Source organism: Lissotriton helveticus, chromosome 10, assembly GCF_964261635.1.
Source record: "Lissotriton helveticus chromosome 10, aLisHel1.1, whole genome shotgun sequence".
Classification (NCBI taxonomy): Eukaryota; Metazoa; Chordata; class Amphibia; order Caudata; family Salamandridae; genus Lissotriton; species Lissotriton helveticus.
In genome coordinates, this window is record NC_136071.1 from 803,778,408 (window position 1) to 803,791,017 (window position 12,610).

Genomic DNA, 12,610 nt, shown 5'->3' on the forward strand with positions numbered 1-12,610 from the left:
TTTGGGACCCCCCTTTTTTCTCGGCCCCCACTGGACGAACCCCCCCCCAAATTTTCAAGGGCTGCTCAGAAACAAAATGTGCCATTTTCCTGAAAATTTCAGCCAATTCCGTCCACAAACGCCAAAGTTATTAGACATAGAATTTTCAAAAAACCCATAGAGAAAAAATCCTAACTATATATACCTACTGGCGACCGCCAGTAGGTAATCTATATATATATATATATATATATATATATGTATGTATACTAGCTGTACCTGGCCACTCGTTGCTGTGGCTCATTCTGGTTAAATGGAAGTGAAAGAAAAGAATAAGCGCACGTTTCAAATATGTTTAATTTCAAAATGCTTGTGGGTATACAATATGTTTTTGTGACTATTGTCTCTATGCATCCCTTGTAGTTGTTGCGCATCAAGCAAATCAATAGGGTCTGTTCGGCCTTTCGATTAAAAACACGCGCATATTGTAAACGCGCGTTTTCAAATCTAACGTTGTGTATCTATAAACATGCGCTAATGTTGCAAAGTGAACCAACTCCTCCCCCCTCCCTCCTCCCACTTCCCGGTCTGCCATCCTGAGACCAATTGTCCATCCTAATATATGTAGACTATTGTCTCTATGCGTCCCCTGTAGTTGTTGCACAGCAACCAAATCGATAGGGTCTGTTCGCCCTTTCCATTAAAAACACACGCGTATTGGACACACGCATATTCAAATCCAACGATGTGTATATATAAACATGCGCTTAATCAAATCCAACGTTGTGTCAAAATTCCAAAGCAATCTGTGAAGAACTTTTGGAGATTTTTAGATTTTGAACAAACGAACATTTTTTATGTGTCTTTTGGGCTTTTGATTAAAAACACGCGTGTATTCGACACGCGCGTACTGGAATCCAACGTTGTGTTTATAAAAACACGTGTCTATTCGAATCCAACATTGTGTGAAAATTTCAAAGCAATCGGTGAAGTACTTCTGCCATCCTGAGACCAATTGTCTATCCTAATATATGTAGACTATTGTCTCTTTGCGTCCCTTGTAGTTGTTGCGCAGCAACCAAATCGATAGGGTCTGTTCGCCCTTTCCATTGAAACATGCGCGTATTAGACACGTGCGTATTTAAAGCCAACGTTGTGTATATATAAACACAGGGTTAGTCGAATTCAACATTGTGTCAAAATTTCAAAGCAATCTGTGAAGAACTTTCGGAGATTTTTAGAGTTTGAACAAACGAACATTGACATTTTTATGTGTCTTTTCGGGCTTTCGATTAAAAACATGCGCGTAATCGACACACGCCTATTCGAATCCAACGTTGTGTGAAAATTTCAAAGCTATCGGTGAAGTACTTTCAGAGATTTACGATTTTGAACAAACAAACATTTACATTTTTATTTATTTATATATATATATATATGTATATATATATATATATATGTATATGCATATATCTGCATATATGTGTTTCATATATATATATATATATATATATATATATATATATATATATATATATATATATATATATATATATATACATACACACACACATATATATATATATATATATATTCACTGAAAAAACCATAGGTTATAGACCATATATAGTTAGGAATTAGCATTTAGAAAACCTTATTTTACTCACACAAAACCATTGAAATTCCATATATAGTTAGTTGCACTAACTATATATCGCGCACCCGCAATCCACTGCTGATGATGTCACATATTACATCATTCATGACATGGTCAGTGACATCACTGATGACATCACTGATGACATCTCAAATGACATCACTGATGACATCACTGATGACAACATCCAGTGATTATGTGTTTCTGTAAAGTTTAAATATGTTTTACATATTGAAGAATGAGTGGATATATAAGTGTCTGAATGAAGGTTTTAGTAGGTGCGTGATTGACTGTATGAGTGAGTGATTAAATGCGTCTTACTAAATGCACGGGTTAGTGACTAAACTGTCTGAAAGTGTGCATCAGTATGTCTGTTGTTGTGCAAGCTGCTGCATGTGTTGATCAGTAGCTATATAAGTAGCTATATGGGTTATTGATTGGTTGCACAAGTATTTGTATGGGAGACTGAGTGTGTGTATGACTGGCTGGGAGGTGTGTGACTCTGTGCAGATCAATGTGTACTTGTATCAGTGATTCTATAAGAGAGTAAGTATGTGTTAGTATATGTTTGAAAATGTAAGGTACTCTATGTTTAACTGTGTAGATTAGAAAATGGAAGTGTGATTGATTCTTTACAGGACTGACTAGGTGTGTGAGTAACTCCATGGATGAGTGGCAGAGTGTGAGTGTCTGTATAGGTGTATGAGTGCATATGATAGTGTTGTAAAGATGAGTGATTGTATGTATGAATGATTGTATGGGTGAATGAGTGAATGTGTGTGTAGACGTAGGAATCAGTGAGTGCGTATGTAGTAACTAGTATTGGTGTGTCAATGGTTTCAAAAATTATACTCTGTATTTAACACTGGGTGTAACAGAGGTTATATTAAAGTGTGAGGAGATGCATTGTATTGTCACATTAATGATATCATCATTGATGTGACCATTGATGTCAAATGAGATATCATCAGTGATGTCATTTGAGATGTCATCAGTGATGTCATCAGTGATGTCACTGACCATGTCATGAATGATGTAATATGTGACATCATCAGCAGTGGATTGCGGGTGCGCGATATATAGTTAGTGCAACTAACTATATATGGAATTTCAATGGTTTTGTGTGAGTAAAATAAGGTTTTCTAAATGCTAATTCCTAACTATATGTGGTCTATAACCTATGGTTTTTTCAGTGAATTTTCAAGGTTTTGTAAATGCTAATTCCTAACTATATATGGTCTATAACCTATGCTTTTTTCTGTGAATTTCATTGGTTTTTTAACAGCTAATATCTGTAGCTGTAAAATGTATTCTTCTTTAAATCCAAAAATATATTTTATATGTTTATGAATAATTTTTTTTTTAAATATTTTTTTTTCTTCGTTCCCGCTTCGCGAATCGGGAAGCTTCCCGTTAGCTGACCTTGATGCCGCGAAATAGACCGCGAGCCGGTAAACGTTTCTTTACCGCAAGTGCCGCGTTAGAAAACAACATCGTGACGCCTCCCGTCCGCATGACGTTTCACGTTGTCGCGTGATACGTCATATGACGTGCTACGTTAGCGAACTGGTACGCGAAGCGAGTCGCAAAGCGCAGGTTTCTGGAAGCAAACCGGGAGGCCCTGCAAAGCGCTTAACGTAAACACAGCAAGTCATGTGACTTGGTAATAACACTTTTCATTGGTTCATTTCACTTTTGGTTTCCTAATGATGTAAGACTAGGTCATATAATCTAAAATGAACACTTTTGATTGGTTGAGAACTCTTGTTTTTCCCAAATGATGAAAATCCCTCCTTCTTTCCTCACTCTGACTTTCATCATTGTGAGAGAAAGACCCTTTGTGATCACTGAGCAATGGCTTCTTTAGTAGCTTCAGCTGGTGCTTCCCCACCACCTCCACCACATCCAAGGAAGAGTGGACCACCTGCTCAAGTTGTAATTCAACAAGAAGAAGAAGAAGAGGAACAGGAGGACGAGCACGAAGAGAGGCAGTTTTTGCCTGAGCAGCCCAAGACGTCTCACCGGAAAGAAAACTTCATTTGGCAATTTTTTAAAATTCCCAAAGGTCAGAAAAAAGTAAATGCAAGATACGTAACTTGCCTTATATGTCAAGATAGACTGTCCAGAGGGACCGACAAAAAATACAGTTTCGGAAACTACACAATGCATCGCCATATGACTAGGTGGCATCCTAACAACTACAGTGCTGCACAGTTTCGGAACGACCTAGATAATCTCCCTATTATGGCCAGAAGATCTGTTGTACCGGAAGTAACGGGACCAGAGGGCAGGGAGATGGTGCCAAATATACAAATGAGATTTGGTGATGTAAAACACACCTGCGCATTTTGCGATGGATTCATTTCCTACGGAGAAAAAAGCATCACTCTGATCAACAGAGCTATTGACTATCATATGCAAGTTTGTCCGAAACGCCCAAAATAATAAATACTTCTTTTTTTTGTTTTGTTGCTCCTGTTGAGCCCTTTACAATGAATCGTTTTCATTGCCACCTCCAAGAAAAACCCAAAAAAATATAAAACTGTTCCGAAAAATTCAAAAACAGTAAAAAAATGTTCAGAAAAATAAAAAAAAAAGTTCTTTTCAGAACTACCTCCCCGTTATTAAAAAATTGGTACAATATTTGGAACTGTGCCAACCTCTATTTCTCTTAGTTCGCTTCCTAGTTCGCTCGCTGGTACGCGAACTGGAAGCGAACCAAAAACAGTAAGTATAAGGGAAGGAAACACACACTTATGTTAAAAGAAAGACAGCTATAGGGGAGTAAACTAGAGATACCATTACCCATAATCCACTGCTGATGATGTCACATATTACATCATTCATGACATGCTCAGTGACATCATCAGCAGAGGATTGCGGGTTTTTTGGCAACATGCCTTATCCACGGTTTAATAACGCTGCCTTTTGCTTTATATAAGTTTTCAAATTGTATGAAATATATACCAATAGGTCGTTATGAACCTTTAGGTAGTGCTTTTGTTCATGAGGTCTGGTCGCTTCCATACACATACAGATGTTTCAAAGATGATCAAGAAGTTTATCTGAATGGAGAGGAATGCACTGAGACGCCAGATCATTCACTAATGTGTAGGCACATACAGTTACACGATTCATGCAACAAACACCGACCAAATATGGCTTGCGTGTTGCAAGGCACGCCAGTTCCTGCTATCATCCCCACGTTCAAGTTGTTGGAAAATGGTAGTTATTTGATGCTCAATAATGAAGATTGTTCTGAGTTAATTAAAAGTATTCCTTTTATCGTAACAGTAAGTGAACGGGTTATTTGCTGCAGAAATGTTCTATTTCCTCCCACACATGAACATAGGGAGTTTTCAATCTGGCCACAAATACCAACCTTGGGACACGTTTCAACGGCATGGCAAGAATAAGAGCTCTTTTGTCTCAGAGAGAGGTGGCCTTGAGTTCGGCCCGTGAAACTTTCGTACTTCACATAGCGAACACCCGTACACAGGTTTGCCTTTCAATTTCAGCAACATGTTTCCGACTATCTTTAACGCATCCTCCACAAAATCCCTGGCACACTTTTTTAAAGTTGTTACCAGTGGTCTCGTGACTTCATTTGAGAAAATCTTTGGAGTCATCCCTGCTCCCTTTCATTGTATTTTCTGCACTCTGGTTCGTGGATTGGCATTTTTACTTGCATTACCAGCGGACGCTCTTGTGCTTTTTTACATTTTTAAATATGGATGTCCCTCCTATGCAACCTCCGACCCTGCAGCTGCTGACACTGTTCCGCAATCGCATGCTAGAATATTATGGCACAATGCCGTTGGCGATATTAAGCACGGCATATGGATTATCTTTTCGGTTCTCCTACTTCACCTGTGTCCAGCCTGTATTTCACTGCCTGACCTGTGATTTCGATTGGGCCATTGATTTGTGTCTCTGCGGACCGGTTTCTCCTGACGTCGACTTTAATCAGCTGATGACTCCTATCATTACTCACGAGTTGGTTTGTCCTGGCGAAAGGATTATGGCTGTGGCATTGATGCATGGACTACTTGGTCCCTGGAATTTACTGGCGGCAGCACAGTCTTTCTTGGAACAGAGCTTTCTTGAAAACCCACCGAGCTGTCCTCTGATGGTGATAGAGGATCCGGTGCTGGGAGAGCACGTATGTTCTTTTCCGCTTTTAAATTGGATGGCTGAACTGTTTTCGGATGAAGACGGTGACTTCCTATTGGAGGCTGTTGCAGCTTATTTTGCATACACAGTTATGTCATAGACCTTTTTCATGTTTGATATGCTGAGTACTAGCATTTCATTGACAATTCATTGACTTATTTGTCAAGTTTTTATTATTTACCTTGCCTATTGGCTTAAGACTCGATAAAGTACTTGGCTGTTTTATTTTTCTTTAGCATTGAATTTTCCTAGTTTTTAATGCTTTACCTTGCGGACCGTCCACATATAAACTTGCAATCTGCTCTCATGAGATGGCACTTCTATTATCTTATTCAGTTCGTTTCCGGATCATGAGGAGGTGTCATCTAGGTCCTGGATATCTTTACACCGTGTTAAGTTAGCATGGGCTCATTACCGGTTTAAACGCCATTTTTCCTTTTTTGCAACTTCTGCACACGACACTTAGTTGTTGCTTTAGCTTTCCACCTAGTAGTTCATCGTGGTTTACATGAGAATAATATGTTATTGGTCTACTATCTGCTTTACTTGTTAAACTATATCTGTACAGCGAGTGCTAAAGTTTCAAGAACAACACGATACAGAATTGTTATGAGGTCTGATCTCCACGACTTCATACTCATAACATAAGTGCAACTTCTGCCAATTCTGGGCATGAGGCGGGTTTTATATTGCTTTGCCGAACACACATACACAACAGTTGATGCGGTTCACATGAAGAGAGAGCTGGTGTATGGTGATGTGATTCCTTCAAATCTAAGACACTAAAGTATGGGCACGCCCTAAACCAACACAAAGAGACCTTCTTAGCAAATAATATAATATGTGTATTAGGGAGGGTGAGATATAAGCAGCCGCGGGCCGTGGAGGGAGTTACGATGGGGCAGGGAGGCGGGGAGGGGGAGAAGCAGGGTGGAGCCCTCTCTACCTTGCCCCTCCCCCTCCCCGCCTCCCTGCCCCACCGTAACTCCCTCCACGGCCCGCGGCTGCTTATAAGTGTTGCTAACTCTTATTCATTTACAGCATGTTAACATACTGTCACCATTCGCTTTTTATGTACTAGTAACTATGCTGGTAATTTTGCTACTGATAATATGTGTACTTGTATTCTCCACCCTGCTTCTCCCCCTCCCCGCCTCCCTGCCTCACCGTAACTCCCTCCACGGCCCGCGGCTGCTTATAAGTGTTGCTAACTCTTATTCATTTACAGCATGTTAACATACTATCACCATTCACTTTTTATGTACTAGTAACTATGCTGGTAATTTTGCTACTGATAATATGTGTACTTTTATTATCTAAGGTACTACGCCTGAGAAGACGGCATTAGTAAATAAACATTTCAAATACACATCTGTTCTTCTTAACTCCATGTTCTGGTTTCTAAGAAATCTATAACGACCGACTGTTCATGAGTTCCACGTATCCTGAGGTACTATAAGTTCATATTCTGGATTGTCTAAACATTGAGAGTTTGTTATATCCAATGTGACACTGTACCTAGCTTGCTAAATAGTTTTTGATTACTAACGTGAGTTTTGGGACACCCTAATTCGCCGAGGTTCCAATCCTCTGTCCACAGTTCTGTGTGAGAACAGAAACCCTGCGACAGGGGCACCCCCGACCCTTGCTGGAGCTTCATCACACTTGCGATACAACTCCAGCAATGCATTCGCCGAGGTTCCAATCCTCTGTCCACAGTTCTGTGTGAGAACAGAAACCCTGCGACAGGGGCACCCCCGACCCTTGCTGGAGCTTCATCACACTTGCGATACAACTCCAGCAATGCGCCACCTTTACGGCACAGATACATCACGCATCTGTGCTGTTTTTGCCCCATGATGCGCCGCATTGTAAATGCAGCACACCATAGGTGACGGAACAGCGGCACAGAATGACTAACACATCCCTGGTGATGCGCCAGTCATCATAAATGTATCCCTATGCTTCTTATCTTGTTAGAGATGAACCGCCATATGTATCATCAAAGTTATTTGCATTTCCTAAATAGCGAACTTTAAGGAATAAATAGCGATTCTTTACCATTCCTAGTTTGCGATGAGCTATTTGCTAATTAGCCGAATGTAGCCCAATGAAGCCCAATGTAGCCCAATGTAGCCCAAAGATGGCCGCCAGACACACAAAAAAACAAATGTAGCCCAAATATCAGCCAGATGTAGCCCAACTATAGCCCAGTGACAGAATGACCAATCAGCTTCGCAAACCTCCGTTACGCGAAGCGGAGCGCTGTTACAGATATATATCTTTTTTTGAACGTTAATTTCTCAAAATCCACTGGAGCACATATATTGAGACCTAGCAAAGGCACATCGGGCTACCAGTCCCTAATATTTTGCCAAGTTTCGTGCAAATCCATTCAGCCGTTCAATTATTATTTTTATTATTTTTTTTTGCCCCGCGGGGCCCTTTTAAAACCTCCACATCAAACCTAGGGGGTCAGCGAGGATCTACTATGCCCCCTTATAGTTATTTCCCCCTTTGTTTTGACCTCCTCTTGTCTCTCGATCCTACCGAGAGACAAGATGGCGGCCGCTACGGACTGTTTGGAATGTTGACAGACGCCGGAGAACCAATCAGCTTCGCTTCACAAAGCTCCGTTGCGCGAAAAGTCCGCGAACCAGAGCGCTGCCTGGTCCGCGCTTACAGATATATATCTTTTTTTAAACGTTAATTTCTCAAAATCCACTGGAGCACATATATTGAGACCTACAAAAGGCACATCGGGCTACCAGTCCCTACAATTTTGCCAAGTTTCGTGCAAATCCATTCAGCCGTTCGGGCTAAAAGTGAGGCCAACCGCCCTATGGAAAACTCAATGTTAAAAACACGTTTTGGGACCCCCCTTTTTTCTCGGCCCCCACTGGACGAACCCCCCCCAAATTTTCAAGGGCTGCTCAGAAACAAAATGTGCCATTTTCCTGAAAATTTCAGCCAATTCCGTCCACAAACGCCAAAGTTATTAGACATAGAATTTTCAAAAAACCCATAGAGAAAAAATCCTAACTATATATACCTACTGGCGACCGCCAGTAGGTAATATATATATATATATATATTCTGTGAAAAAAACAAAGGTTACAAGGACCTTATAGTTAGGCTCAAATTTCACTCGTACAAAACCAGATGAACTCACCAGTTATAGTTACCTGAGCTAACTATAACTTACACCACCGCAAAGCACAGCTTATTACCTCACACCTAACAGGAGCTGATCCTGCGAGGTGGCAGTTCCTTATGACCTCACACCTAGCAGGAGTCGACCCTGGGAGGTGGCAGTTCCCAGGCCCATATATGGCTACAGGAGGGGGGGCATGCAGCCCTCTCCTTCTGTTTGCAGTGGCTGCCCCAGGTAGGTGGTGGCCCCCTGGGCTGAGAAAAAACACAATAAAACCCTGGTAAGGTGGTGGTCCCTAGGGCACGTGGGTCTGTGTGGCTCCCTGTTCCACATTTAAGATATCGCTATGGAGGTGGTGGTCCCCAGGGCTCGGGGGACCCATGTGGCCCACATCCAATTTATTTATGGTCTTGCGGAGGTGGTGGTCCCCGGAACTCACAGGGTCAGCGTGGCACCCAAGCATGCTATTTGTAGCCCTGGAGTGGTGATGGTCCCCGGGGCTCCGGGTGGTCCAAATGGACCCCTATATAATTTTCAATTTATAGCCCCAGGAAGTTGGTGATCCCCGGGACCCACAGGGATTTGTGCAGCCCCTGTTTACTATTAAAATTTGCCCTGGGGAGGTGGTGGTCCTGGGCATTTTTAAACCCTTGGAGGAGGGCTGCATGCACCCACCTCTATTTATTTTATTAAACCTCGCTTGCCCCCGAGGCCTGGCCCACCCAGGGGCTACAAAATTAAAGCAAGCGCAGAAGCCCACTCTTGTTTTTTTTTATTCACTGCAATATTCATGAGTATTTCATGACAATCACTGGCAATTTAAAAAAAGGCTTTTATGCTGTGGCAGGGTTCTATAGGGACCACAAGACCAGGCTGGGGGGTGGCAGGGGATTCCCTTCTCTTTTTTCTGTTTCTGTTGGGACTTGGCTGAAGCTGAGTCCTAAAATGATTGCCATCACTATCTGGTTGAATTTTTGGCAGACAATCAGAGCCCTGCATTTCCCTTTAAAAGCTTTTTATTACTTGCAAATTAGCCGCGATCGCAGATGTACAACTTTGGATTTTCTCACATTTCTCAACAATTGCCGAACGGATTTCCACCAAATAACTGAAAGCGTGATTTGTGTAACTAAATCTACCTTTCTTCCAAATGTGGTGTAATTCCATTCAGTCAGTGAATCAAAGTTCTTTATTTCAGTTAATTAAAACCATAAAAAGCAATACAAAACTTCGTCTTCCGCACATTGCAAAGGTATATTGGAAATTAAATACAAATTTAGTTATTACAATTCAGTTCATAAAGCCTACACCTAAAATACATTAAAAGTTTGTTTAAAAATTGTGCAATATAAAACCAAATATCATAGAATCCTTGGCCGACGACAATTTAAGTCCATACAAAATGCATTATTAAATATGTTGATTTAATGACCATAACCCCATTTAATCTTACAAAATAATTATAAATGCAATAGTCTCCTTTTGTTCAGACGGGCTGCTGCCACCAGAAAACCAGCTACGCTGTAGGTGACTCGGACAAAATCAAGCATTTGTAAGTTTAGGAGGGCAGGCCTTACCTGGACAAAGCCAAGTTCCCTCAGGATTGGGTATAAGATTTTTTACGAGTCACTGAGTAATGCTCACAGAACATCACTAGGTGGAGCGTATCCTGTGGGGAAAAGCTGTCGCATGTACAAGGTGCTGTCTCTTCTGGTTTCCCCCATTTAAGGTATAATCCCAGCATAAAATGGATGAGATTAAACCGAAATCTAACCAGAAGGAAGCGATGGAAGGGCTTGGTGACATACTTCAAGTACGGTTCGATCACTAGAGAGGTTGATAGGCCATAGATAGATCTCACCATAGGTTTTCTAAGTTCTACCTCCTCCCTCTCTGCCTCCAACAAATTGCGAAAATTGAGCTTGATCCACCCTATGTCCCCCTTCCTGATGCCCTGTGGTGATAAGTACATTTCAGGACACCCTAACCAGCCGCATGCCGCTCTAACATACGACAGCCAGGGAATTCTGTCCGCTTTATCTAGGGCAACACAGTCCTTCAGTATCAGGTGGTTTAATGTGATCTCCTCATTCATCCAGATGTTAACCCAACGTAACAACGGGGCCATTTTCAGGTGATCAGAGACGTAACCCAATCCCACTTCACAGTGTATAGAAAATGTAGGGGATGATTGAGGGAGTGACAAAAGGGATCTAAGAAACTTATTTTCTACGATTTGTATCCCGGGGGATGGTACGTAACCCCAGATATCCGACCCATAGGAGGCAATTGTCAAACACTTGGACTTGTAGATCTTTAGCATTGCCTCCATAGGTCTCGCCCCCAATCTCCTAGAGAAGTTCAGAAGAGCTGTGGTGGATCTTAAAACCACATTGCTCTTATGCTTCATCTGAGGGCCCCAGTTCCCTTTCTCGTCAAATAAGACTCCCAGATAGCAGAAAAACGGCACCCTTGATATTTCTATGTCGTTGCACGTGAAGGTTTTAACCTTCATGTTCTTTTTCCGTGCTCCGGTCACAATTACATGGGATTTTGAAGTATTAATTTTTAAGTCTAGGGCTTCCATAAAAGTACCAAAATGGTCCAACAGCCTCTGAAGGCCCATGCCCGTGCGTGCAAGGAGGACTGCATCATCCACGTACAGGAGGACCGGGATACCCGACCCGCCTATACGCGGAATATCCAGTGTGGCCAAGTCCAATGATTTTTCGAGGGCATTGATGTAAATAGTGAATAGAAGAGGGGCCAGAAGGCAGCCTTGTCTGACCCCCCTTCTTGAACTAAATTGCCCAGTGCACCTGCCTTCCCTTGTTACCCTGACGGATGCAGACAGGTTCAGATGAAGATCACTTAAAAAGTTAACTAAAGAAACGTCTAAACCCATATCCTGCAAAATAAACAAGAGCTTTGAACGGTTAACTGAATCAAATGCAGAAGATAGGTCCATGAAACCCAAATATAAAAGTCCCTCCTTCACCACTGTGTATTTGCTTATGAGGAAGTGTAAATTCAAACATTGGTCCATGGTACCCCTGTGTGCTCTAAAACCATACTGGAGATCAGAGAGGACCCCACTCCCCGCAAGCCAATCCCCCAGTCTCTGTAGAATGACTCTGCCCAAGATTTTTACCGCAGAGTCCAACAGAGAGATCGGTCTGTAGCAAGCGGGGTCCCCTCTGTTCCCCTTCTTAAAAATAGGAACTATAACGGAAGAGGACCAGGAAGAAGGAAAACCCACAGTAGACACCGCATTAAATACATTCGTCAAAATTGTTGCCCAAAATTGTGTGTACAGGATGTACAGATCTGCGGGGACCCCGTCTGGACCTGGAGCCTTGTGTCTACTTGTGTCCTTAATCGCCCTTTCCACCTCAGCCATATGAAACTTAATGGGCGTAGCATACCGAGCCATAGCAGTATCAGGGGAAGCTAAAACTCCTTGATCTATATCATAGATACTTTTAAAATGTTCAAGCCAGCTCTCGTCTGGGATTTCACAGTCCGTATCCAGGTTATCCTGGTCCGAAAAGAATGGATGATTAATGACGGCACAGAATTTCTTACTATCCCTTAACGCGTCCGTGGATTGCAGACTTTCCCAAGCCTCCTCCTTAAATTTGACGCTT